The sequence below is a fragment of the Octodon degus genome, unplaced genomic scaffold (assembly GCF_000260255.1).
Source record: "Octodon degus isolate 3935 unplaced genomic scaffold, OctDeg1.0 scaffold00107, whole genome shotgun sequence".
In the NCBI taxonomy this organism is placed as follows: Eukaryota; Metazoa; Chordata; class Mammalia; order Rodentia; family Octodontidae; genus Octodon; species Octodon degus.
This window is the reverse complement of record NW_004524683.1, coordinates 2,726,724-2,733,145: the sequence shown is the minus strand read 5'-3', so window position 1 is coordinate 2,733,145 and position 6,422 is coordinate 2,726,724. Positions and strand designations below refer to the sequence as shown.

Genomic DNA, 6,422 nt, shown 5'->3' with positions numbered 1-6,422 from the left:
TTTTCAGCGATGAATTTATCTATTTTTGTGTTTTTTTTTTTTTTTTTTTTTCTGAACCGGGAATTGAACTCAGGCCCTTGTGCTTGCCAAGGAAGTACTTATTCCACTGAGCCATCTCCCCAGCCCCAAAAGGATTTATTTATTTATTTATTTACTTATTTATTTATTTATTTATTTTTGGTATCTCAGGCTGCCTGAAGGTCAGGGCTAGCTGGGGATCGAACCTCCATATCCTGCTCCTGACTGCCTTTGCGTAAGCAGGTACTTAAACAACTGAGCTAAGGGCAGGCCCCCTAGGTTGTATATTTAGTATGTACAAGATCTGGATTCAATCTCCAGTACCAGGAAAACAAAAAACAACCAAAAGTAAACAAGCCCTGTGTGAGTATGATCAACATTTGTATAAAGTATACGTGTTTCTTTCCTGGTTTACTTTAGTAATCTCTCAACTGTTCACTCTGTGTTTAGTTCCCCTATCTATATCTTGTTCTCAGTGCAACAGCTAGTGATAATGGTAAAACATACCATGATACTCAGTTAACTTTTTGTGGATCCCTAGTTAATGAAAGGAAACAATTCCTTACAGTGTCTCATAAACACATAATCTGTGTTCCCTCCATACATATTTGTCACAATTCCCAACTGTGCTTTTTCTTGCTGACTTCAAGCCTCACAGGCCCCCCTTGCTGTTCTAAAATACTTCAGGGCTCTGCCTTTCCCTATTGTTTTTGCCTTGGAGCTAGCTGATTGTGGACTGAAAAACCTCTACAAACTGAGCTAAATAAACCTTTCTTTCCCCCTTTGAAAAATAAAACAAAATACTCCAGTGCCTTTGCCCTTTTTCTGTTCTGTGCCTACCATTCTCAGGTGTCATGATGGCTGGCTGACTCTCACCATCTTTGAGTCTTTTTTACCCAGAACCAGAGATCGAACTCAGGACCTTGTGCTTGCCAGGCTGGCAGCTTATGCTGCTGAGCTATCTTCCCAGCAAGTCCATTTCATTGGCATTTGTTTTTCCTTGTGTTTTTGATTTTTTTTTTTTTTTTCATGTCTTGGGGAGATTTTTCTTTTTGGAGGATGTGAGGGGTAGGAATTGAACCCAGGTCCTGGCACATGCTAGGCAAGTGCTCTGACACTGAGATACATTTCCTGCCATAAGTTTTTTCTCAGATGTCACCTTATATCTTTAACCATGATGCTATTTAAAATTGCAATCTGCCCCAGTACCCTAGAATTCCCACTTAACCCCATTCCATCTTTTTTCTCCATATAATTTCAGACCAGGGTCTTAGAGTATATAGTGTAGGCTGGCCTTAAATTGATTGATCCTTTAGCCAGGCAGTGTGACACATACCTGTAATCCCAGCACTCATGGGAGTCTGGGGCAGGAGGATTGGCAAATTTGAGGCCAGGCTGAGCTACATAGTGTGATGCAAAAAATAAAAAAAAATTTTTTTTTGAGACAAAGTCTTGCTATGTAGTTTAGGCTGGCCTAGGACTCAACTGCTTGCAATCCTCCTGCCTCAACCTTCCAAGTGGTGGGATTATAGGTGTGGACCACCAAGTGACTCAAAAAATTGCTTTAAAAAAAAAAACTTAACCCTTTTACCACTTCACGCTAAGTGCTAGGATTATAAACATGTGCCACCACACTCCAACCAACTTTGCTTAATGTTTGTTATCTCTCTGCTGCTACTTGGAAAAGAGAATTTGTTTCCTAGCAAGGGTATGATGTTGCATTCTTGTAACCCTACGTACTAGAGAAGCTGTGGCATGCTGTTCCAGCCAATTTAGGCAATTTAGTGAAACTCTGAAAATACAGACTAGAAAAAGGCTGGGGATATAGTTTTGTAGTAGAGCAACCCTAGATTATACCGCCAATAAAAAAAAAAGTTTTTAAGTAGTTAATATAAATAGTGCTTGACACCTAGGGCCTCAAATTTTTTTTTTTTTTTTTTTTTTTTTTTTTTTGCGGAACCGGGGATTGAACTCAGGCCCTCGCACTTGTCAGGAAAGCGCTTATTCTACTGAATCATCTCCCAGCCCTCAATTTGGTTGAATGAATGGATTTCTTATAAATGAATTAATATGTTTTAAAGTAGATTTTTACAGGAGTTATGTCTATCTCAAATGCCAATCAATATTAAATATGACAGGTACAGTAATTAGTGCTGGGCATAGCGATACATCATGGCCATAACCCCAGCTATTGGAGGCTGAGGCAGGAGGATCATGAGTTTCAGACCAACCTGGGCAGTGTAATAAACTTGGAAAAAAAAAAATCTTGGATGTATATTGTCCCAAGATATTTATTTTATGGAAATGTATTTAAATGTCCTTAAAATATTGGGCAGAGCATGGGGTAGGAGCGTGCTGAGGGTGTGGGAAAATTAAGACAGTTCTTGTGGGCTGGGGAGATAGCTCAGTAGAATAACCACTTGCTTGGCAAGTGCAAGGGCCTGAATTCAATCCCTGGTTCCAAGAAAAAAAAAAAAAAGTGTATGTTTGTGGGAACTACCCACTTGGGCCCCCTCCTGTCCCTCTCTTGAACAGGAGCTTTCTTTCTCTCAATAAATATATTCTGCTAAAAAAAAAAAAAAAAAACAAAACAAAAAAAAAAACAGTTCTTAAATTTAAAAGTAGGATTAAAAAATCTGGAGCATGTTTATTCAACTCTACTTCCTGAATGTTTAGATGAGTATGAAGGAAATCTACCTATGTAGGGCAGTGTTGAAGAGTAGTAAGAGGGACGATAAGTCATGAAAGGCTGGGAAATGAAAGTCATCAGGGGCTGGTGAGATGGCTCAGTGGTTTAAAGCACCTACTTAGAACTAGCTTAGCAAAGCACAGGGACCACGGTTCAATCCCCCAGCACCACATGCCAGCCAGCCCCGCCCCTTGGTGGGCTGAGCTGGCCACATAAATAAATAAAAAAATTTAAAAAAAAAAGTCATCAGACAAGGGAATCATCATTAGCTTTGCTCTGAGATATAAGAGGAGAGGCCCACTTGTCATGTGCTAATTTGAGCATGGTATGCTGTTAAGAGTTTGATATTCACTGAACAACAAACCACTTTCTAGTAGTAGTGTCTGAATATATACAAAGATTGTGGTCCTTCAGTTTTATGGTAATTAAATATAGACTCTCTTGTGATAGTTTACCTCAATGCTTTTTTTGAATTTTGATCTTTTCCTGGGCTAGTAATGTATGATTATAATTTTTTATAAAGCTAGGCATTGAGCAGCAGCAAGCCTCAGCTTCCTGTCAGCCACTTCACCACAAGGATAAACAAACCGAAGCACTGTGCTCTATTGCAAAACTGTTAGGTTGGATATATTCACTGCATTTTCAATTTAGGATATTTGCAACTCATGATGGGTTTGTTGGGATTAGCTCCATCTTAAATTGAGGAACATCTATAGTTTGAGATTTACTGATCTGATTAAGCCCTATTCTTTTTAATATATTTGGAAGTTTAAAATAAGAAAGTAAGTTATTAATAGAGCAGTGAGTGCAAGTATAATTTTGGTTTTGGACTCAAACCTAGGTTCAAAATTTGGCTCTGCCACTTATTTGTGAAATATAAAAAAGGAAGGAAAGTTTATCAGATCATGTTTTAAGGAACTTCTTTCGCAAATAAAACAGTATTTTTACAGTATGTTTTGAATTATGACAATTTTTCTAAGTTACTTTTCTTAGAAGGAGTGGACTAGCCTGTAGAATTCATTAAAAGTAACCTTTAAAAATCTGGAGTAAAGTATTTTTAAGCATTTGGAGCTGTAGTATTTATGTCTCATTTTTTCTAATAGCATAAAATTCAAATAAATGCAAGATCTTTAAAAACATTAATTTTATTTACCATTTTTGGGGAAATTACCTCAATTTATTTGCATATCTTGGTCTTACTAAGGAAATTCCTTTGAAAATTTCCTCTAAAGGGTGGAGATGCAGTCGATTAATTGCTTAGTGTGGGCAAAATCCTGGATCAGACTTGTGCATTGCAGAAAAATATGTAAAGTTTTATCTCTTAGCTTCAAGTTGTCTTCTCATTGAGGTACATACTCCAACTTTGTTAGTAAAACTTTCTCCTGTCATTTTTTCTTATCACTTTTGATTTGTCAAGTACAGTTTATTTATAACATTCGTCTTAATCATTTTAATTAGCCATTGGCTTGCCAGGGAAGCGCTTATTCCACTGAGCCATCTCCTCGGCCCCAGGCATCAAACATAGGACCCTGTGCTTGCCAGACTTGTGCCACTGAGTGACATCCCCCACTCCTGTCCTTTTGCTTTATTGCAACTTGGCCAAGGTAAATTCTGGAAATGAAAGGAGTGATTTTAGTAAAAGGCGAAAGATTTATACGATTTGAAGAGAAACCAGAGTATGAAAGGAGTGATTTTAGGATGCTTGTAGATACAATCAGAATTAGATGTTACATTCTTATCTAAACTCTGGCTATTTCTGAATATAGCTTTAGTGTATTAACCTTTCTTCAAATGCAGAGTTAGAGATGATATATTTCTGTCTAGTATACAAATAGGTTATACTTAAAATAAGCTGCAAATGGACAGTTAATTGTTCAGTGACTATTCAGTATCCAGCTTTACAAACTGAAAAGTTCTGGAGACATGAGTAGTGATGGTGGTTGTATAGCATACAGATATATTTAATGTTGCTGGGCATAGTGGCTCATTCCTGTAATCCCAGCACTTGGGAGGCTGAGGCAGGAGGACTGGATTGTTGTGAGTTTGAGGCAGACTTGGGCTACAAAGTGAGCTCAAGGCCAGGCTGAACTGCATAGTGAGACCCTGTCTCCAGAGGACAAAAATGTTACTGAACTATGTATTTAATAATAGTTAAGGTGAATTTTATGGGTATCATTCATTTTGAAACAAAATATGGCAAAGATACACTGTAAATAGTCAAGAAGTTAATTCCTCACTAGTGATATTTAATACTGAATTAACCAGTATGGCATATGGCATTTTTAATATGCTTGGAATTTTGGCTTTTGGCAGTTTTAATGTAAAGTAACAATTGACATGGTATTTGAAGTCTGAGTGGACCAGTGAGTAGAAGGTGTAAGGAAAAGTTGACTTATAGCCAAAGTGTGATTTTATGGGCAGAAAAGATTACTACATGAAATTGCAAAGTAAAGTGGTAAAGGTTAAATATTTTCTTTTAGGAAATCAGATATGCTAGTTTTTATACTCAGCTTGCTTTTATGGCTTATTTTTAAACTCTTGACAGAATTCCTTATTTTTTGAATAAGAATACAAATTTCATAAGAATGGATGCGTATCTATCTTTTAATTAAATAACCAACCTGAAGTATGCTCCCAGAGGCCGGATGAGTAATTATCTTGTTACCTAATCCAGAGAGCATACATTAAAATAACTAAAGAATCTAAAATGTGGGAATGAAGGAAATTTCCCTCCAATTATATTTGCAAGATTACTAAAATTTTTTCAGTACTTATTAAAAAAACAGGATGTGCCAGGCTTGGTGGTACACACCTGTAATCCTAGCACTGGGAGGCTGAGGCAGGAGGATCACTACAAGTTTGAGGTCAGCATGGGCTACATAGTGAGTTCAAGACCAGCCTATACTACAAAATGAGACTTTGTCTTAAAAAAAAAAAAAATAGGATACTTGACATCATCTGTCAGTAAGTTTATGTGGGGCAGGGATAGGGACAAATATGAGTCCTTCCTTTGAGGAGCTGATAGTTAAGTAGACAAGACAAATATACATAAAATAGTAGTAGCTCATTGTGAAGCAGTACACAATATAGTATTGTTTGGTATAGACTTGTGAAAATAGGATCAATTTGTTTTATAATTTTTTAATTCTTTTTTTAGGGAAGGGTCTACAGGGTCTCACTACTAGATCGGACTCCTAGTGACCTGTTTACAGCCTCCCAAGAGCTGGGATAACAAGTGCACGCCACCACACCCAGTCTCAATTGCCATCTCAGCCCACCTCAGGGGTGGGGCCGGTGGGGCCGGTCCCTACGCCTGCTTGTAGATGCTTTAATCCATTGAACTATATGGCTGGCCCAATTTGTAATAGGGCAGTTGAATCACAAGTTTTACTTCTGAAGCTCTCAGATGAAATCCTAGACCATGGAACCCCAGTACAAAAGAATGAATAAAAACAATAGAGGTGCCCAGATTAAATGAGTGGGGAAGCTTAGAGCTGAAAGAATAATCAGTAGGTGGTGAGAGTGAAAAGTTCAGAGCTGGCATGCCTGTCATCCCAGCACTTGGAGGAGAGTGAAGCAGGAGGACCAAAAAGTACAAGGCCTTTCTGACTACGTAATATAACACTGACTCCAAAAAAAGTTCAAGAAGTTGTATAATCTTTTTGTGTGTGGTACAGAGTCTCACTATGCAGCTCGCATTCATAGTGATCCTCCT

The 6,422-nt window shown here is 37.8% G+C and overlaps 1 protein-coding gene across 1 annotated transcript in view; it reads left to right on the top strand.

The window, feature by feature from the left end:
- The window catches only part of Rnf11 (ring finger protein 11), a 39,390-nt gene that overhangs the window by 4,394 nt on the left and 28,574 nt on the right, over positions 1–6,422 (top strand). The window lies entirely within an intron of this gene.